Below are 23,620 nucleotides of genomic sequence, written 5' to 3' on the forward strand. Positions count from 1 at the left end.
CTCAAGATCACCAAGTTTTCTCCTATGTTTTTGTTAGTATAAAACTGTTTTATAGTTTTTGCTGTTGCATTTAAGTCTGTGATAATTATGAGTTTTTTGTGTGTGTATGGTATGAGGTCAGGGCCTAGGTTTATCTTTCTGCATGTGAATATCCAATTGTCCTAGCACCATTTGCTGAAAAGACTATCCTTTCATCCACTAAATTGCCTTGGCACCTTTGTAGAAAATCAATTGCCCATAAGTATGAAGGTTTAGTTTTGGATTTTCTATTCTGTTCCATTGGTGTATGTTACATTGTCTTGATTCCTGTAGCTTTATAGTAAGCGTTGAGTAGTGTAAGCCATCCAATGTTCTTTTCCAAAATCATTTTGGCTGCTTTAGGTCTTGTGCATTTCCACATGAATTTTAGAATCAGTTTGTCTAATTTGCCATAGACCTCCATGCAGCTTTGGCACTGAGAAGCCGCGGATTCTAGTGGCGCAGGTTGGCAGAGCAGTGGAGGTGCCTGATGTGTATGAGGAGCAGACACAGGGAAGTGCTGTGGACTGATTTCTTGTGCCTGCTGGAGAAGATGGCAAAGAAGTAATGGCCCACAGGATGACATACCTTGTAGAACTTGTAGTACCTTCTTAGCAAATCTGAAAAAATAATGGCTGAAATAATCGAGTGCTCGCCACTCTTGGAAGCACTTTACGTGGATTCTCACAATAATACTACGAAGATGGTATGGTTATTACTTCTGCTTTACAGATGAGCAAACTGAAGTTCAGAGTGGTTAAGTAAATTACACTATAAATAAATGCCAGAGTTAGCATTCAAATGCAGTTTACTGAACCCTAGGGCATTGCTTATAAATACTATGTTATACAGCTGTGTCTATCAACCTTTCTAGAAATAGCAAAGGGAGGAGAAGTCACTTAGGAGGTAAGATTAACAGACTAGTGGAAAGAAAACAATTAATATAGCAGGCCCTGAAACTGCTATCCTTAGAAAGGCTTACTTGCAAGGTTGGCACTTGGTTGGCATCTGGGAACTTGGATTTCAGGAGTGTTGTTACCACTCTAACTGATGAGAGGGGCTCATTGTGCCCAGCCTGTTTGTACAAACAGTGCAGTTTATGCTGAACACCTGTTTCCCTTCTGGGACTCTGGAAACTTGGTTGGTGCTAGGCAGGGGGTGCCTGCATGATCAGCCCCCAGTAAAAACTTTGAGCACTGAGTCTCTAATGAGCTTCCCTGGTAGGCAAGCACTTCACATATATTGCTATGTTTCAATGCTGGACGAATTAAGTGTGTCCCATGACAGGGAGGAGGACTCGGGGACGGTGGGGGAAAACTGTTGAAGGCTTTAAGGACTCCTTTGGACCTTGCCCTATGCATCATTTTCCTTTGTTGATTTTGTTTTGTATCCTTTTGTTGCAATAAATCTTGGTTGTAAGTATGACTATGTGCTGAGTCCTGTGATCTCTTCTAGCAGATGACTGAACCATGGGGTGATTTGGGGGACCCCCAACACATTAATCACACGGAAATATTTGTAAGAAGTGAGACCTCATTTGAGCCCACAGTCTTGTGGCAGGGACAAAGCTACAAAAGGAACAGGTTATAATCAGCGCACAAATTGTCAAATCCATACAAACTAAAGAATATAGAGAATTTCTGCTTATCTCTCACAAAAAGTGAATTAGAAATAAATAAAATAACAGTAAAGTTGAAGTATGAGCTGATGAGAATTCTTGACTTATTCTTTGAAGAGTAAATCAGATGGGAAATCAATTAGAAAATTCAACCGAGGAAAATAAAAAGATTGGAATTGATTATTAAAAATCAGAGTAAGCAGTTTCTGGCACGAGTTCTCCTGTGCCTTAGTTGGATGTATGGTTGTACAGATGGGGATATTTTTAAGATCTTTAAAGCAATTCACACCTCCAGCTGAAAGAAGGAAGACCCTTGTACCACAGAAAGAAATTGCTTCAGGTTTAAGTGGCCATTTTCAAACTTTTACTGCCAATATCAAAAGACTAATAAGTAGGGAATGCATATTGTGCTGAAAAGAAAATACACACACTTCAGAATAAAATATGTAGTGGCATTTTTATTTTATAGGCTTTAATGGAGAGAGAGGAATTATGAATATGCAAGTATATTATAATTTTCTAAATTTAGTAATACATTGATATGGATCCAAGGAGATATTGCATGTGAAACCACAAATTGTCAAGCAAATATGAGGTATTATTATTACCCTCCAATTATTGAACATAGGTAGATAAAGGTAGAGATGTGATGTCCACTCTATTAAACAGAGGAATTTCTCATCAGGCTAATTTTGTTTGTTTGTTGCCTTTCAGAAAAGTGATAAAGTACCCTCAAGATAACATTAACATTTGTTGGCTGCTTGTTTATGAAAACATTATTTATGTTTATGTCTGACACAGTTGTCAGTAAAAGTTTTCTTTTTTTATAAATCTTACTTTTTAGGGAAGGGCTCCAGAACTGCTGAAAATTGGTTAAAGTAATTCAGTATGTGGTTACACTTCGATCCAGAAATTTCAGAAATTGAGGCTCAAGAGCTTAGGAATTTGGATCAATCCCAAGAGGATTTTGTGGACAACTATGAACAGTAGTGATGGCTGCTGACCTGGTCATTGGAAACCATAAGCTCAACAAAGGAACAGAAAAATATCTTGAAAAGGACATGAATACATATTAGAAAAATCATTGGTAACAGTGAAGATGACGTTAATGCTGACACTTTAAATGACTTGTGTGTTTCATTAAAGTTACATTATTTTAAAATCATTTAGTTTGTAAATAAAGTGATTCTGATTTCTAGTGCTGTTTGTGAACAAACTAGTTGGTTTATACTTTTCGACTTTTTTTTAATCAATGACACTTTTTCATTGATAATATATTCATCTCTAATTTAACTCATTTTAGCAGATATTATGTTTAAGTGAAATATTTCTTCAATAAAATTTACCAGAAGATCTTGGAAAGCTATTTTTCTCTCTCTAAATTCTACATTCTCTACTAACAACTTTGACTTCTCTACAGATCATTTTTCCTCATTTTTCTGCTTTTTTGCTTTATTGTGAAAGGGCTCTTTCAACATCATACCAACTGTCACATGTGCTAAAGTGGGTCTCCAAGTGTTTCATTGAGAGGAACACTAAAAAGCTAGGATTACCACCTTAGTGAATAAGAACTTATTATTTTAGTAATCTGAAAATGACTGGAAGTGTTGAGTACAGTAATGTGTATATATATATATATATATAATTTTACAAAAGAGAATATTGGTAGAAATTGTCTTCTGTATAAGCATATATGGTGTTCAGAGTAAAATAGCCCTTTTTGTGAAGAAAACATATATATGTACAAAAATAGCTGATTATCAATGGCAGGGGGAAAAAATGATGCTGTGATTGCCTAACAACTCACTAGCTGGCTAACTTTCAAGGCAAGAGGTAAAATGTGCCTTTCTGAGCTTCCATATTAGAAATCCCAGTAATATAATGTACAAGAGGCTAACTATTTTTTCTTATATTGCTGCTACTTAAAAAGATTAATATAAATTTATTAGTTTTTAACAAATTGCAGAACTTCAAAAACTTAAAAGTACATTTTGGCATTCGTAGAATGTTTTAAATGTAGTAGGCATTCAATCAACATTTAGAGATGACGATGTAACATTTACTTATTTATCTACTTTTGGTTTTTCAGAAAAAATTAAAATACACACAAGTGTATCTTTAATTTGATATCAATATAAATTTTGCACCAGAAAAATCAATTGGAAGGCATTCACTAATTCTATAAAAACGTGCTAATATATGGATAGGCAAAAACAACTTCAGGGTTAAATAAGCAATTCTGTGAATTTGATGTGATTTCCTTGAGGAGATATAAAATAACCAACTCTCCAAGCATACTATTTTATTCACTTCAAATAAGCAAATTCAAAATGCGTGTAAACCAGTCAATTTGAGTAAAAAGTGGGCTGAGTCGCTTAATACTTTTTCTGTAATTTTCTTTTATTACTTAGTGGGCCTCAGTGTCAATCAAAAAGGAATGGCAGAAATAGTAAACTTCGAAAAAGTTGAGTAATTTTCATCTAATTGCAAGCTGGCACTACAAGTACATCATTAATATTAATAGCCATCAATTAATAGGGGTTTCTTGAGTTTACATGTAGATGCCCATACATAAGTAAGTATGTATGTAAATACATATATTAAGTAATTAAGTGCTATAGAACAGTGTTTGGCTTTTATTAAGGACTCGATTTTAATTCCTCTTTACTGTACGGGCATACTAGTGTTATATCTGTATGTTATTTAACTGTAGAGTATGCTAAATACGCAGAGGTAAATCCTGCTGTATTAATTATAAATGGAGGTAGCTGCTTGTCAGTCTGAACTTTTGACTTTGCTACTGCCCATTTCAACAGCCAGCGTGTGGCTGACCACCATTAAATGCTGAAATGTCAACGATCCTCACAGCACTGAGTGTTAATTTTGACCTCATCTTTCCAGGGAAAGGAAGAAACGTGATATGAATGACTGAAGCAGAAGAACCGAAAAGAATGTTCTTCAGAAAGTAATATCTATTATATTACCAATTGCTGAATTTTCTTCTTGAGCATCATTTTAGACTCTTTGCTCTTATGTCAGTTGACTTTACTGTAAAACCAATCATCTTCATTTTTTATGTGATTCTTTCTGGTAAGTGTCATGATTTAATATATGTTAGCTATAGGGATAAAAATATTATTTGGCCTGTTCATCTTTATAACAAAGGTATGAGTGAACATGGTGGGGAGCTTCTGACATAGCTTTCAATGGAACCCCACCTCCTGATACATGTGCTCTTGTGTAACCGCGTTCCCTTGAGGGTGGCCTGGACCTAGTGAATTGCTTCTAATGAACAGAGAATAGCCAAAGTGGTGGATGTCACTCCTTTGTTTGGGTTGCTAGCATTCTCTTTCTTGCACTCTCCTTTGACCTCCTGCTTGCTGCCATGTCATGAGATGTTCTGTGAAGAGGTCCATATGGCAAGGAACTGAGTGAGACCTGTAGTCAACAGCTCATGAGAAACTGAGGCCTGAGTCCAACAACATGAGAGGATCTGAATCCTGCCGACCACCACCTAAGTGAGCTTGGAAGTGGATCCTTCCTAGTTGAACCTTGAGATGACTGAGGCCTTGATAGATATTCAGAGGTAGAGGACCCAGTTAAGCTGTGTCTGCGTACACGACCCAGAGAAAGTGCAAGATAATAAATGTTGTTTCAAGCCACTGATATTTTGCAGTAATTTGTTACATAACAATAGATAACTAATACAATGGATAAGCTGAAGAACTGAATAATTACTTGATGAATTTGGACTGTGGAGACATATAATTTGGTTAATTTAACTCCAGTCATCTGAGATACTATGAGGAAGTCTTCAAAAAGTTCAGGAACAGATTGTATTATCTTTTCATTCTATTTTCCCACAAATTTTTGAAGAACCCTTTTATATAAAATCTGTCTGAAGAATTAAAAAGAATAATAAAATATTCTGGGCATAAACTCTTTCTCTTAATAATTGTCCCTCCCTTTAGTTCCCCACTTCACACCCAGTATGAGCTTCACTTTTTTACTTATTTTACCCGTAGAGATAGAACTATATTAGAATATTTCTTTGTACTTAATTAATCACTAGCCAAATGACAAAAATAAGATAATTTGACAAAAATGCTTTGCATCTCATAGCTCCTGGCTATGCCATGTCAAGGAACATGAAATATACCATATGTTTATAATGCATTCATTACCCATGAAAAAAGTTACTTCCTGTGGGGCATTCTCAGCAAAGCGCTCCTTTGAGATGATGGGCCTGGGTTATACCAGTCACGGTGCATCCCATCATACGGGAGAGTAGGGATTGGTACTGTCAAAGGTAATGTGCCAGATGGAAATTGTCAAAGAAAATTTTCTTTGAACTTACGTGATATAAAATTTTCTCTGCTTCCCCTCATCCTAAGTATGTATTTGTAATTCAAAAAGCATATTGTGGGCAGGTAGGATTCTGGAGAATGTGATTAAGATATCATGTCAGTTATACATGCACTATTAGCAGTTTGCCATATTTTCTTCTTACAACCTTGAGTTAATATGTCCAGGGATCAAGGTGTAAGGAAAGGCCGAAGTTTATCACATTAATTCATTTTGCCAAAGAAATTAAATGAAATTTAGAGGTATTTCTGGTTTTACTTTATTCTGGATCTAACTTAGTTTTGAGCAAGCTTGGTAGCTCTGGTTTGAAGCCGTTCTGTTAAAGAAGTGATTTTCATCTTGTGATGAATGTAGCTGATGATGAATAATTTAGCTGTTGGTTTAAGGGCCGTTTGGTAGGATACAGATTCTTTCCTTCTGCTTCTGTATTTAGGGCACTCTAATTCAGCATTTCAACCAGGAGCAGGAGGCCAGGTCAGGTTATCTCGTGGTTTGGTTTATTGGCTGTTCCAATAAAGAGGTTTATTGGAGAAAGAAGATGGATTTAACAGAAAAGTTCAGCTCATTTCAATGATCCATATTAGAGTGGGTCTTTTTAACAAAGGAGTCAAGTGTTGATTGCTTTTAAATATTAACTCCTGCTGGATCAATACAACACTAGTCAAGATACAAAAGAAAAAAAAGTTGATTCACAGGGATTGGAATTGACCCTAATGATAACTTATTTGTAGTTCTATAGCTGAGTGTTATAAATATTCCTAAAATTGTTGATGTGAACAATTGGACAAATAGCCTATTCAACCATGAGTCAAATTTACCTACTTCCTAGGAGTTTGCTTGTCTGTTTAGAGAGAAATGGATCTTGATTATCTGCTGTTTGCTCAGATTATGTGTAATCAGTCAGCTGTGGCAAGTTATTCAGTATCCAGACACATGTAATCCTGACAAAGTCTGCTTTTCCAACAGAGGCTTCAAAGGGTAGTTGCTTTCAGGAACCTTCAAGAAACTATTCTTTCTAACATTTACTTGAACGATAAAGCACATACTCTAAGTAACTGGCAGTAGTGGAAGAGAATAGACAATTATCTTTACGTATTTAAATTCAGACTTATTTCCCAATTTTAAAATCACAAATAGTTATTGTAACAGACGTTGCTATTTTATGGCTCAATGCATTTGCACTTTTTCCTTTTGCTTGAAATTCTCCAACTAATGAGAGTTTGATCTAGCACGTAGGGTACATGAGCACAGGAGAGAGGCGGCTAATCTAAGTGGGGTTGGGAGTGATCTAGCACTGAAAAGCATCTTTCTGGGGCACCTGAGAAAAGATGCTTTTCAGTGCTAGATCACTCCCAACCCCACTCAGATTAGCCACCTCTCTTCTGTGCTCATTTACCCTAAGTTAACCTCCCTATCATAACATTTCTCACCTTGTACTATAAAACTGACTTTCTTCTCTGGCACCTCTCTTACCCTCCAAGACTATAACACTAAAGGTCAGGACCATGCTATATTTAGCACTGAAGCCCAAATGACAAGGATGGTGCTTGGCACATGGTTGCTCACTAATTCTTTATTTGGATAATTAATAAATGAATAAGATGAGTTCAACTTAAAACATAACTAGTCTGTTGGTTGGCTGTCTGTTTATCCAAGAGGAGTAGGACTATTCCACACTTTTCTCTTGGTATTGTTGGTAATTTTGTTGGAAATTTCCAATAATAGAAAAAGTTCCAATTCAGAATTTTACAGATCTTCCAGTGGGGGGTGGAGGTGGATCAATGTTATTTTAAAATAAAAAAGCAAACTTACAAATACATGACAAGTTTGGGATTTTGAGAAAGCACTTAATTCTCTTGCATCAGACCCTAGTTAACTGAAATTTCAATTGCCACAGAGAGATAAAGCCTTTCTAATAACCAGTTGTCTAACTGTATTTGAAACCATTTATTGTGGTTATCAATTACTGTTATGTAACAAAGTATTCCCAGTCTTAATGATTCACGGATCTGTGGGTTGATTGGGCTTGCCTAACAGTTCTCCACTGGGGTCCCTCAGGCAGTTGTAGTGAGGTGGTTGTTGGCGCTGGAATCATTTGAAGGCTTGATTTACTTGACTGGCACCTTACCTGGGATTGCTGGAAAATTGAGGGTTGGATGCCAGGTATCTCCCTCTCTCTCTCTCTCTTTCTTCCCCTCCGCCGAACCTTCCCATGTGGCTAGTTTGGAATTATTCATAGTATGGGAGTCTTAAGGTAGTTGGACTTGTTACACGGTAGGTGGCTTCCCCCAGTGTGACCATCCCAAGAGACCCAGATGGAAGCTGCAAGGCTTCTTATGACTACCCTCAGAGGTCATGCAGTCTTTCTGCTTTGTTCTGTTGGTCAAATATGAGTCACAGGGCCAACCCAGATCCACAGTGAGGGAACCACATAAAGGCATGACTATTAGGACGCGTAGTTCCTTGGAGGGTCAGCTTTGGAGAATAGCTACCATTCTATAAATTTCGTATTTTGGAATATGATATTCTTCCATTATGTAGAATGCCATTTTACAAATTTCATGTCTTCTTATAATTTCTTTTAGCATAATAAATGTTGTGATGTATTTTAAAAGGCGTGGTAGGCAGAATAATGTCCCCCAAATTGTTCACGTCCTAATCCCTGGAGTCTGTGAATATGTCAGGTTACATGGGAAAGGGGAATTAAGACTTTCAGGTGGAACTAAGGTTACTAATCAGCTAGCCGTAAGACAGGGAGAACATTGTGGGTTATCTGGGTGGGCCCAGTGTAATCACAAGGGTCCTTAAAAGTAGAAGAGGGAGGCAGGAGAGGAGTCAGAGGCAGTGGAGGAGATGTGACCATGGGAGCAGCCAGAGAGACAAGTGAGAAGGACTCAGCTTCCCTTTGCTGGCTTTGAAGATGACGGAAGAGGTTCAGAGCCAAGAAGTGCAGGAGGCTCGTAATGAGTCAGAAAGGTTGTCCTGAGATATTTGCAAAGTCCGTCAAAGAAATGACTGGATGAATCAGGAAAAAATGCTTTTTTGATAAGTTTTGTGAGAAATTGGCTATAATTTAATGGATAAAATTTTTTTTTACGTATATTGATTTTTTATGAAAAATTATCACAAAGTAATATTTATTATACAACAAAATAGAAAATTAATTTGTGAAAAATCTCAGCTACAATTCCTCTATTCAAAGATTTACCTCTAATTTCTTTGATTTGTTTCCAGATGAACGCACACACTGAGGTGGTATCATACTCATATTTTACCCTGATTTTAACTTTCTTTTTAGTTCAATGATATTTTGATAACACATTTTATTTTAATAAATATGCCATCATTATTATCATGAGGGCTGAGTTGGTATTTCACTATATGGGTGTGCAATAATTTGTTTAAACATTTGGCATTGTTGGCCCCTGTACTCTGTTGCTGAGCAACACTGGGGTAAACTTTTCTACTCATAACATTTTTGAGCCTTTGTCAAATTCTTTCTTTAGGATGCTTCCCTAAAAATAGAACTTTAGGATTAACAAGTATGCATTTTAAAGTGTTTTGATATATTTTACATTTATTTTTATCAAGTGAGAATTTTTTGTTCCCTTAAAGGACCTTTTTAGGACCTTTTTTTATTTGACCGTTTTGTTCTTGGTAATATAAATAGCTCGTATTTCACATGGCAATGGGTGTCTTGGATGACCTCTAGATGTCATCTAAGACATTAAATACCGACCTGTGGCTCAAATTTTTCAGTCAGAGATTGACCTTCACGTAAATCAAGGAGAAAAATGGTCTTGAGTTAATGCTGTTTAATTCTAATAACATTTAATATTAAAGTCAAATCTCAAGGAATCATTGTGATTGAGACAAGTGAACAGATGTGATGTTGATGGGGAGGGGGAAGAAGGAGGGAGGAAAAGGAGGAACTGGTAAAGGGACATGAAAATCAACTGTATCGTATATTGATAAATTACAATAAAAAATAAATTTCCCATTTGCTTGAAAAAAAAAATTTCTCAAAAAAAAAAAAAAATCAAATCCCTTTCCTTCCTCCATACCACCACCCACTTTAAATAACACCTTTATGACCATGGAAGGCTCAGCATTTGATTACATTTTCTCTGTGGTTGAGAGGTGGTTTATGGTCTTTTGTTTAAAACATCCTTCTTTTTCATGCCCTTACTTGTTCCTTTCATATATTTTGCTCTTTAATAGTTATCTGAATTAGTTTATGCCAAACAGCAAATCTAAGACATCTTACCTAGTGTCAATTATTTTGAGCTGGTTTTATTAAGGCGGTAAGAATTTTTTGTTATTGCATTCTTCATACTTTTCTATAATCAGGTAAATTATATATGAACGTACCAGAGTTTAAGCAATTGGCATTATTTTGTTAATATATTTACATCTTGAAAGATGTCACATCATTATTCTTGAAAGCTGCAGTAATTATACTTTATAACTATTTAGTATTGGTCTAAGTATGTGAGAATTATTTCTTTCTATGTTCTACCATTCAAAACACAGGGGAAATAAGGCAGAAAAGATTACAAAAGAAAATACAAATACAGATGATCTCTGACTTACACTAGTTTGACTTAAGGTTTTTCAAATTTACTGTATTTCAAGAAAGTTGTACTGATCAAGGCAATAATGGACCTCCTATTTTCTTCTTTGTCCGAATCAACTTGCTTATTTGAATTTTATATACAATATAAATTATAATTTTTATTACAGTTACATTTTTAGAGCACACACATATAGGTATACTTTATTTTTTTTAAGGTTAAAAGTCATCATAGTTTGTGGTGAGATAAGTTCCTCACCCTCTTTCAATGTACTATGTTGAAGGCATTCTTTGGCAATCTTTTAAAACATGGATTTATCTTTAAAAACACACAATAAAAGCTCATTTTGAGAGAATCATTCAACTTCTCACTGCTTAATTCTTATCCCACTCTTCTCCCAAACAATAAGCACACATACGTGCGCATGCACACACACGTGCGCATGCACACACACACACACACACACACACATACACACACGCACACACACACACAGAGTATTACCTGGCAATAATCTCTTGGAAGGCTTTCATCATGGAAATTGCCTTCGGTTTGGGTAGATGTACTGATAGAAATTACACTTGATTTCAGGGTGCCCAGATAACTGTCAGAGTAAATTGGATGCTCATTGAAAAAACACTCTCTGTGTAATCTTTTTTCCTCTCCTATTATCTGTCAACCTGATAAAGTATCAGAGAGTCTGTTCGTGCTGGTATGTGTAACTGCAGCATGGGCAAACACTACCAGTTGCCTTGGGAAGTGCTCTCTGAAGGGCCAGCAGAACTTTAGCATTTTTATAATCACAGGAAAGAGAAGAACAAAGGGGAGAAAAGAGGACAGCCCCTTAATCCGCACATCAGTCCTCCTGTTGGTTACACAGCATTACATTGGCTTCATCCTACGTACAGATATATGAGGAAGGGTCACAAGATGCATTGTCAGTATTGCTAAGTTAATAAAACTTCTTTAGGCATTGATAAGCCTGGTTTTACGTTAAAGATAATCTTGCGGTGGCAATTCCAGAAGGTGTGGATGTGGCCGTTGCCTAATTCCAGACTCCCCAAGGCTTTTAGGAATTTAGCTGACCTCGGTCAGAGCAGATTTCTGGTTTTATCAGATCTTGTACTGACCGTGGCATAAATATGATGAATGTTCTTCACAGTTCTCAAGCCTTTTGTTCTTCAGACCCCTTTAGACTCTTACAAGTTATTGAGGCCCCCAAAGAGCTTTTGTTTATATGTACTGTATGTAGATATATTTCATGTATTTAAACTTAAACTGAGAAAATTAAAAAATATGTATAGACTATTTAAAAATAGCAAATCCATTATATATTAACATGAATAACACTTTTATGAAATATAACCGTATTTTCCAAAACCAAAAAAACCCAACTTTAATTAGAAGAGTGGCATTGTTTCACATTTTTGCAAGTTTCTTTCATGTCTGACTTGATACAAGACAATCAGATTCTTACATCTGCTTCTGCATGCAATTTGTTGCAACATCACATGTCATGTAGCCTCTGTAAAACTTCACAGTATGTTCATGAAAGAATGAGGAAAAAAAGTCTCAGTATTATTATGAAAATAGTTTTGACTTCATAGACTCCTTCAAAAGGTCTTGACCCCTCGGGGTTCCCAGGCATACTTAGTGAACCACTGTGCTAGATTGTATAATAACGTTTTCTTCATGGTGTTGTTTTTAAGGATTGGCTTTCATAGTTACCTGTAATCTCTGGTGGTTTTAGTGATTATACACTTATTACTGAGAACCTGGTGGACTCTGGGTATATTGATAAAGACTCGTTTCAGGGCCTCCAGAGTGGAGAACCTGTCTCTGTTTTGTGGTATATTCAGAAAACAAATGTTTGGCTGAAAAATATTGTGGCGACTACATGTAAAATTACTGCTAACCACCACTGCTAATATTGTCCTTGTGTTATAGTGAAGACACTGAGGTCCAGAGGGGTTGTCACTTGGAGAGATGGAAGATAATCTGCATGGTCTGATTCCAGAGTTCAAATTCTTGACCCATACCCTATACATCCTCTCTAGATAGTATTTTGATTGTCACGATACAAGTTATAGAATTTGAATCTACAGTTTGATTTTTGTCATTTTCTAAGTGCATTTTACATCCCAGAAAAATTATTAAAATTACGTCCATTGTTAGATTAACCATGAAGCCATTGCTACAGAAAATGGGGTGTCTAACATAAATTTCTAGTCATTATTTTATGCATTCATAGATATTACCTTGTTAACTCTAGTTATAATTGCTTTCCTTTGTATCTGATTTATTTTGTCAGAATTCCATGTTACTAATTGTGTAGCTGTCTTCTTATAATGTTGTCTCTACAGAGTTTCTCACCCTCAGTTGCATAAGAAATAATTTTCAGCATGGTTATTGTCCAAGTAAAATGCATTTTAAAACCTTTAAATAAAGGGAAATTCTTTCATTGGTTGGATTACATGAATGAAATATCTCAAGCATGTTTTCTTTTCATTCATTTTAATGAATTTTTAATTGCACGGAACAATCTTATTATCAGTGACATCATTCTCCAAAGCACTTGAAATTAGAGTAAAGGGTTTCAGTTGGTTTTCTCCAACAAATATCTGGTGCAAAAATTAAATTTTTATATATAGTGATTACATGGCTAATTTAGATCTCAGTGTAAGAGTATAAAATTAAAATTTTCTGATGTGTTTTCTTTCATTTATCAGAGAAGAAATTTATATGTAAAGGTTGATGGCTAATATTCATTGTTTTTCTTGCATAAAACCAGGTGGCACAATTTAGGTGATATGTGCAATTTAATTTGCGTTAATAAGGGTCAGCATTGTCATCTGGTCTATAAAATAAGGCCACCTCTTGAGGAAAAGAAATTATGGAATTTCTAAACTCATTATAAGAGTTTCCTTTTAACAACATTTATTTTAATTATGATATTGAAAGGAAATTTTATTCTTCGAGAATCAGTCTTAAAAGTATTTCACAGTTAAAATTAGCCAAAATGCTATGAAGTAACATGGTTTCAGCAGTTAGAAGAAAGCTCTGAATGCAGCGTGAGACGGAAGAGACTGATCATAGCTCCTGTGTTTGCTGGCTTCTATTACCTTAAAAATTTCTGGCTCTCTTTGCCACCCCATCTCCTGTAAGCATTTTATTTTTAATCTCTTTTTAACTGTGAACTGTGGAAATTTTGGTTCTTCAGGCTTTCTCATCGATCAAAGGCCTCCACATCCTTCTTCACCTACTACTAAATTCTCTCTGAAACAGACAACCCCCCACCAGGCTGAGTCTGCAAGGTTTGCAGATCGTTTCTTGTGTGTTTCCGTCTCCATCTTCTACACCCTTCCCCACCCTCCTTCCAGCCCGTCTTTACCATTATTTGCTATGAGGAAGCAGACTCCTCCTGTTTTAGAGTAAGTTTAAACCCCAATCATTTTATAGTTCTTAAGAATTGTAGTTGGAGGTATAGTTTTCTTGTTTTAAACTAATGCTTCGGATGGCTCCCAAATTAATTAGATGACATAAAATTTTATATATCAACTTCCACAACTTGGTAGGGTGATTATATATACAGCATTCTCATCCTTCTGGGGATTGTTAAACCCAATGTGTTTCTAAACAATTTCCAGTGTAAGTGATTTTAAACAGAACAGATCAAAATATTTAACTTAGAGAAGCATTTAGAAACTCCTTATGATGGTTTGGTTTACCTAGAGGTGATTGGTTTCAATTTTAATAAATTATCTGTTCGGCCTCAGACTACGCAATAAAAGAACGCTGGTTGCAGCAGACAGGAGACTGTGCAGATGAACAATGTTTCTGATGCCCTGAAAGAATTGCTCGTTGTACATCTGCAAAAAAGGCTAAGGATTTTTATTTTATGTTTTTCTTATTTGAGGTGTCTGATACAGTACTTTCTTTTTCATTTTCTTTTTAAAATTGAAACATAATTGGTAGTACATATCAGTCAGATACAGCATTGAATGTCAATACCTGTGTGCAATATATGATGCTGAAATCAGGATAATTAGTATGTTCAGCATTACACAATGTCATCATTTTTTGTGTCCCTTTACCGATTTCTTCCTAACTCTCCACTCCCTCTCTCCCTTTCCCACCTCTGATGGCTTCAATTTGGTTCTCTTCTTCTGAAAGTTCCATGAATTATTGTGATTGTTGTACCTTTCTTTTTTAATTTATTTGTTTTTTTTTTAGCTCCCACTTATGAGTGAGGACATGGCATTTCTCTTTCTGCGCCTGGCTTATTTCACTTAATGTGATATTCTTTAAGTTCATCCATGTTGCTGTGAATGGCAGAATTTCATTCCTTTTTATGGCACAGTAGTGTTCCATTATGTATATACACCACATTTTCCTTATACAGTCATCTGTTGATGGACATTTAAGTTGCTGCCAACTATTATAAATAGAGCTGTGATAAATATGGGAGTGCGGGTGTCCCTTCCACATGATGATCTCCATTCCTTTGGGTATAGACCCAGCAGTGGGATTGCTGGATCATGCGGTAGTTCTATCTGTAGTTGTCTGAGGAAACTCCATACTGATTTCTATAATGGCTGTACTACTTTACAGTCCCACCAACAGTGTAGGAGGGATCCCCTTTCTTTGCAGGCTCGTCAGCATTTGTTGTTCTGTCTTTTTGATAATGACAAGTCTAATTGGTATGAGACGATATCTCAATGTTGTTTGCATTTCTCTGATGCTCAGCGATGTTGAGCATTTTTTCATGTGTCTGTTGGTCATTTGTGTATCTTCCTTTGAGAAATGCCTGTTCAGCTCCTTTGCCCATTTTTTAATGGTGTTACTTGTTTTTTTTTTACTGTTAAGTTATCTGAGTTCCTTGTATATTCTAGATATTAATCCCTTATTGGATACATAGTTTGTAAATATTTCTCCCACTCTGTAGGTTGTATTTTCACTCTGCTGATTATTTTCTTTGCTGTGCAAAAGCTTTTTAGTTTGATATAATCCCATTTTTTTTTCTTTTGTTGCTTGTGCTTTTGGGGTCTTATTCATAAAGTCTTTCTCCAGTCCTCCTTTCTGAAGTGTTTCCCTATGTTTTCTTTGGTAGTAGTTTTATAGTTTCGGGTCTTATACTTAAGTCTTTAATCCATTTTGAGTTTATTTTGGTATATGGTGAGAGGTACTGTTCTAGTTTCATTGTTCTGCATATTGATGTTCACTTCTTCCAGCACCATTTATTGAGAGTCAGTCTTTTCCCCAAGGTGTAATCTTGTTGTTTTTGTCAAAGATAAGTTGGCTGTGAGTACATGGGTTGATTTCTGGGTTTTCTATTCTGCTTCATTCGTCTGTGTGTCTGTTTTTAAGCCAGTACCATGCTGCTTTGGTTATTATAGCTTTGTATTATAATTTGAAGTCAGGTAGTGCTATACCTTTGGCTCTATTTTTTTTTGCTCAGGATTGCTCTAGCTATTTGGGCTCTTTTGTTGTGTCACTGAATATTAGAATGGTTTTTTCAATTTCTGTGAAGAATGTTGTGGGTATTTTGATGGGGATTACATTGAATCTGTAGATCACTTTGGGAGAACAGATGTCTTCACAACGTTAATTCTTCCAATCCTGGAGCATGGAATGTCTTTCCATCTTTTTGTGCCCTCTTTAATTGCTTTCAGCAATGATTTGTAGTCCTCATTGTAGAGATCTTTTACCTCCTTGGTGGAATTGATTCTTAGGTGTTTTATTTCTTTAATAACTATTGTAAATGGGCTTGCTTTCTTGATTTCTTTTTCTGCTAGTTCATTATTGGAGTGTAAAAACTCTACTGATTTTTGCAAGTGATTTTGTATCCTGCAACTTTACTGAAATTGTTTATCAGCTCTAAGAGTTTTTTGGTGGAGTCTTTAGATTTTTCTATGTGTAAAATCATGTGATCTGCAAACAGACAGTTTGACTTCATCTTTTCCAATCTGGATGCTCTTAATTTCTTTCTCTTGTCTGATTGCTCTGGCTAGTACTTCCAATACTATGTTAAATAGAAGTGATGAGAGTGGGCATCCTTGTGTTGTTCCTGTTCTTAAAGGAAAAGCTGAAAGCAATATCAGGATGATATTGGCAGGGGGTTTGTTGTACATAGCTTTTATTGTGTTGAGATACTTTCTTTCTATACCTAATTTGCTGAGAGTCTTTATCATGAAATGATGTTGAATTTTGTCAAATGCTTTTTCTGTGTCTATTGAGATGATCACTTGGTTTTTGTCCTTGATTTTTGTTGATGTAGTGTATCACATGTATTAACTCACATATGTTGAACTGTCCTTGCATCCCTGGGAAGAATCCCACTTGATCATGGTGTATAATTTTTTTGGATGTGTTGCTAATATTTTGTTAAAGATATTTGTGTCTGTGTTCATCAGAGATATTGGCCTGTAGTTTTCTTTTTTGTTGCATCTTTGTCTGGTTTTCTTATCAGGTTGATGCTGGCCTCATAGAATGAGTTTGGGAGAATGGCCTGTGTTTCATTTTTTGGAAATAGTTTGAAGAGAATTGGTATTAATTCCTCTTTAAAGGTTTGATAGAATTGAGCAGTAAAGCTATCTGGTCCCGGGCTTTTCTTTGTTGGGAGATTCCTGATTACTGCTTCAATTTCATTGCTTGTTATTAGTCTGTTCAAGTTTTTTATTTCTTCTTGTTTCAGTCATAGTAGCTTATATGTGAAAGACTAAGAATTGTAAAGATCTGTTTTTCCTAAGTATAGCAGTAAGAATTGCTTTTGAAAGAGTCATGCTGAGGGCAGGGATTTTAGGACTTCTCTATCAAAATCCCAGTGCAAGAAAGGACCCTAAACACAGTCTTCTAAAAGGTTTAACACAGTTACAAAAATCAAGTCTTAGATTAGCACTGCCTCTCATGTATGGGTGTCAAGGTCTTTAGTAATTATAATTTAAACTGTTTATTCTGTCAAAATGGCATTTTACCATGGTGAGGTATTATGCTACATTTTTCTTTTGGGTGACTCCTGAACTTGTCCAGATATTTAAGATCTATAATGGAAAGGAAGTTAGAATAGTCATTTAAAGACTAAATTGTTCAAGGAGCAAATCTTGTCAGTATATTTCTTCCTGGCAAATAGATTCATAAACTCTTTTGATGTATGAGGATATTCTAAGGGGTACTCTATTAATCTCTAATCTAGATTGTACTGAAAGTATCTGTAAGGAAAGTGAAGGGAAATGGCCAGGGCCCCTCAGATGTTCAGAATCTTGCCAAGCATTTGATGTAAATATGCACGTGCACCCAGGTGTTCCTTGCTTATGGTCTAATGTAATTGTGCATGTGCACCCATGTGTCCTGGGTTATGGACTTAAGTATAAAGGATGAGTGGCTCTGATCCACGGGTTCTCCCCACCCCTGGGATGCCTCCGGGAGGGGGGGAGGTCATGAGGAAGCCACTATTGCTGCTGGAGGCTGTTGCTGCAAGCTGTAGCTGCCAGTGCCCCTGGGATGTCCCAAGAGGCCACTGCCACTACTGCTTCTACTGCTACTGTTGCTGTAAGCTGCTGCTACTGCTGCTGTAAGTTGCTGCTGCTGCTGAAGAAGCTGAGGACTGAGCTCTTGTCATCTGCTGATGGCTCCTGGGATCTTTCCCAATTACCTAGAGCATGGACCTGCATGTGAGGGGTCTGCTGACCCAGCCTGGCATGTGTGGGGTCTGGTGACCCAGCCTGTACACTGGGTTTGAAGGGTCTGAGCCCTAGCCCTGACAATACAAATGGAAACTTAGTATAACTAAAATAATGAAACGTTTTGGCTCTAGTTATGAATTCCCTAGCCGTACAATTGGCACAGCCATTGTTGTAGCAATATGGCTTCCTAGAAGGAATCAATAACTCTGTTTCTGGAAAAAAATTTTTTTATTGATAATTATTCTTTCAATTACAACTGTCTAGTGCACATCTACTATGTGCCAGGCATCATCCTAGTGCTGGAAGATATAGTAGCGAATAACAGACAACATTCCTGCCCTTATTTGGATTACTTTGAAGTGTGTGGTTACATGACTGGAGAAAGACGGTAAATTGAGGTAATTCCAGCTAGCAATAAATGCTATATTGAAAATAAAACAGGTAAAGGAATAGAGAGTGACTGGGGAGAATATTTTTTTATTGAAAGGTCAGGGAAAGTCTCTCTGAGAAGATGATTTTTGGTATAAGACCTGTCTGGAAATGGAATTGACTCTGCATGGATGTGGAACTAGAGCATTCCAAGCAGAGATAGTAGTACATGCAAAGGCCCTGTGGCAACAGCCAACTTGAAAGAATAGGCAGTGTGGCTGGAGTGCAGGGTGTGAGAATGAGGGTAGTAGGAAGTGAAGTCAGAGAGGAGGGCAAGGGCTAGGCTCTGTAGGGCCTTGTAGACCATGGTAAGAATTTTACTTTATTTCATTTAAGAGTTTTAAGCAAGGGACTAATGTAATAGGATGTAATTTTTTTTATAAAAAGATTATCCTGGTTGCTCTGAGGATTATGGATTGTAGAAAGGACACAATATTATTGGCACTTTACATGCCTTATATTTAATTTTCATAATATACCAAAAAAGGAAATATATATGATTTTTGTATAAAAGATTAGAGAATTTAGGCTTAGAAACTAGAACAGTTACATAAAAACTTTTGTGCAGAGTCACACAGCTTGTAAGTAGTAGAACTAGGACTTGAAATCCAGTATATCTCTAAAGTCTGCACTCTTTCTAATAGGTGACTACAGTTAGGATAACACAGAGACTAAACACAGAAGAAAATGAACTCCCACAATTGTGTTGGAGAAAAAAAATTTTTTTAAAGTGAGCATTTTATTGTGTAACATGCAAATAAAAAAAAAAGCGCACGATCATCAGCTTATGGCTCAAGGAATTTTTACAAAATGAACACATCTGCATTGCTATCGCCAGATCAAGAAGCTCCCTGTGCTTCTTCGCAGGTGCTGTTATTCTATAAAGGTCACCATCATTCTGATTTCTAGTACCAGAGATTAGTTTTGCCTCTTTCTAAACTTCATATAAATAGAATCATTATTCTTTGGTATCCAGTTCTTTCTATCAACATATTTGAGAGATTCTTCTGTGTTGTTGTGGATAGTAGTAGTTTGTTCATTCTCACTGATGCATATTATCTGATTGTATGCATAAAATGCAATTTATTTATTCCCCAATTCATGGATATTTGGGTTGCTGCCAGTTTTTAGCTTTTATAAATAGCGTTTCTGTGAACATTCTTGTAGGTAGATTTTGGTGAACATGTGTATGCATCTCGTTGGGATTATAATTAGGATGAAATTTGCAGGGTTAAGGGCAATATGTGTGTTCAGCCTCTAGTCAGAGGTAAGGTGGAGCGGCTTATACTAGCTCACGAGAGCTGATTTTGCACATTTCTTCCCAAGTTCATGTTCAGTGGTATTGCATTGGTAGCTTGAAATAGGCCATCAGAGGAATATTACACCATGGAAATTGGCAAATGCTATGAAACATCCCCACTCCTCCAACAGAGAATCAATCAGTTGTTAAACATTTACTGGCATACCAATGGCTTTAATTTTCTTATAGTTTTCCAAATTAATTGCACCAGTTTATACTCCCATCAGCAATATATGAGAGTTCTTGATCTCTGCCTTCTCACCAACATTTGGTATCTTGGTTTTAATTTTAGACATTCTAGTAGATAGGAAGTGGAATCTCATTATAATTTTAATTGGTATTTGGAAAAACTTTTTGAATTATTTAAATTAGCTTGCTATCTGCATTTGTGAACTCAGGCATAACTTTTGAGGGCAGATGTTTCTCAATGAAGACAGAAGCTGTTGGGCCAGTAAGATTACCTACCCGAAACTCAAGCTGTAGGAGAAATGCTTTTATTCTGTAGAAGAGTAGCAATCCTCCTAAAGCGTAGATGGTTTTCTTTCATTTAGAGAAATTGAAACTTTATTGAAACCTTTTCACTACTTCTTTTACTTAGAAACTTCTGGGTTAATTTTTATGTGAAATGAAATTTAATTGTGTTCATAAATAAAAAATGACATTGTGTGAGGCCAACATAAAAGATGAATTTCTTCTTGACTCTTACTTGTGTGGTCCAGTGGGATGACAGATGGCATGAACAACAGTAAACTATTAGCTCTAGCACCACATTAACTTCTTCATGGTTTATTTATTTACTTGGGAATGGGGTGGGGAAGGAACTCTTCAGCCTGTATCGCTGCTGGAAGCAGCTTTCTAACTGGTGATTTGTGGTGATTGCTCCAGCTGCTCTAGTTTTAGCTAAGTTATATGTTCTTCCACACCAGGCTGATGGTAGCAGAGCTTAAAATAACTGTGCATTTGGATTTGAAAAGTTAAAATTCTTTTATACTAAGACAGCATTTGCTACTATATTTGAACATGATCTAGCTACCCAGTTGGGCAAAGCAGAGTCATATGCTTTATGTTACATCTTCTATTATTTCTTTCTTAATTGAATAATGGAAAGCAAATAAGAGGATATATGAATGTAGAAACACACATTTCCACGGCAGACACATTCTATAAAGCACTGGGGATATTATGGCCAAGAAATAATTTGAGTGTCACACTGATATAAAAAGTAGGAGTGGCATGGATGAAAAAGAGAGTCAAGACCTTAATAATATAATAAAAAGACACTGAGGAAGAATGTATCTTGCCACTTTTTTTTGCCACTTTTAACTTATCTTTTGTCCTAAAATATTTTGCTCATGACATCACATTTTGTAAATAAAATTGTAAGACTATGCTGTTAAAAATCCTCTGTACCTAATTGGCAGTGCAAACTTTGTAAACACTTGTGGATTTAGGAAAATAACTATTTACATGGAATTCTTGGGGATTTTTAAGGCAGACAAGATGTGTTGATGATTTAGACCTAGAAGGGATTTCAGGAGGCAAAGAGTAAACGAGTATGAAAGAGTGGCTCAGAGATTCTGAGGTTAAGAGAAGGTGAGGGTGGTCAAGGACAGTGTTTCCAAAGCTTCCGCCAGTAAATCCACACCTTGATATGTATCTGCACAGTCTATTTTTTCTACCCTGTTGTCTCTCCTCATATCTAATCTTTCCCTTGTGCTCTGGACCCCATCCATGCTTCTCGTCAACTTCTCCTTCCAATCCTGTCAGAACAGAAACATGCTCTGTGAGGAACGTGGAGTCAGGATAGCCAGGCCCCCTCGCCTCATCTCAGGCTCGGTGTGACTCAGCACATCAGCACACCCGTTGTACACAAGTTATATGAGAGTGGTGTGACTGTGCATGCACATCCATTTACCCCTTGGCTCGTTGCCAGTTTCTGTGTATTTTCGGTATAGGAGACAGTGGCTCTGAACCACAGACCGGCAGAGGTCACGTTGGAATAAAGCACGTGCATCCAGTTATCGGCGGCCAGAATTCTTTTTTGCTTACCTGACTGACGACCTTTGCAGGACAAGGCAGTGGGGTCTGTGACCCAGCCTGACATGCTCTTTCCTATCTTTGGAAAAAACCCCTAAGATTTCCTGGGTCCCCCTATTTCTTCTAGCAATCTTTCCTTGTTCAGTTCCTCCTTCACAGCTGCACTTAAGAGACAAAGATGGCAATGTCTGTTTCCTCACTGTCTTTCTCTCCTACTAATTCCAGTGAGGCTCCTGACGTGATTATTTCATGGAATTTGCTATCGTCCATGTTAAGCGTAACACTGAGATTGCCAAATGCACCGACGTCTCACTGGTCTAGTTTTCCTCTGCTGGCTCTCAGCAGCCCAGCTCTGAAGGTCCTAGTGGTCTGAGCCCTGCACTCTCCCGAGCTCATCCTTTGCTCCTCGCCTCTGACCATGTTCCAGTCTCACTTGTCTTCTCTTCCTCTCTGAACACTTCTAGCTCTTTCCCTCCTGCCCCCCATTGTTTTCTTGGCAGGAGAGAGCTTCTCCTCACTCTGCAAGGATAAACTCTCACTCTTAGGTCTCAGCTTTAATATTATCTTCTTAGACATGCCTACCCTAACTGCCTTATTTAAGCTCACCCCTAATTCTTCTGTATCTTAGCCACTTGTTTTTTATTTTTCTATTTGGTATTTACAATTTACTTTATATAGTTGTGTATTTCCAGTCGTGTTTACATCTTCTTTTGCTTTGTCTCCCTTGCTAGACTATAAACTCCATGAAGACAGGAACCATCTCTATGCCTTGTTCACAGTGGTAGCTTTGTTATCTAGAACTGAGCTAGATATTATCTAGAAGTGCATAAAGATGGGACCACATAGATTATAGTTTATATTGCTATGGTTTTATTCCAATAAATAGGTCTTGTTTTAAATTCAAATGGTAAAATGAGAGCTATAGCATTCTCAAGCATTTTTTAAAAAGAATTTCATTTTTCTATATATACGATGCTGCTATAAATAAATTTCCATTTCATTGAATTTTTCATCCAAAAATTTAGGTAACATTTAAAAAGCTTCAAATCTGATTATAACACCCCACTTAGAATCTGCATGCTTATATTTGATCTAAATTAAGTAAAGGTGTGCAGCTTGATGCACTATGAAAGATGCTAAAATTTCCCATACTCTCAAATTTACTTGTCCCCAGTCTGTGACATTGAAGTCTGCCTTCCCTAAGTCTTCTCAGCTTCCCAGTGTAACTGTAGCCAGCAGTGCAGAGTAATTTGAATGCTTTTGACAGGGATAGTTTTAGGTAATATTTTATTTATGTAATTAGTTTGGCTTAATTAAGGGTCAAACCTGAGGGGCTTCTCCAATCATTGCTATGCTATACCCTGCCTTAAAGGCTTCTAGTTTTACCCAGGGTAATTCCATTCCAGGACAGATAAATCCCAGTAGGACATGCTGACCTGGTTCTGTCCCCTGTAAACACAAACAGATAAACTCAACCTCAGCTCCCAGGTCCTTATGTTTTTGGCTTGTTCATCTTTTCCAATGCTACATTGCAGAGACATTGCTTCTATTCTGCTCTCATTTTCTTCTCTTCCCTTAACCCCCAACTTTCTCTTTT

Source organism: Cynocephalus volans, chromosome 8, assembly GCF_027409185.1.
Source record: "Cynocephalus volans isolate mCynVol1 chromosome 8, mCynVol1.pri, whole genome shotgun sequence".
NCBI classification, from domain to species: Eukaryota; Metazoa; Chordata; class Mammalia; order Dermoptera; family Cynocephalidae; genus Cynocephalus; species Cynocephalus volans.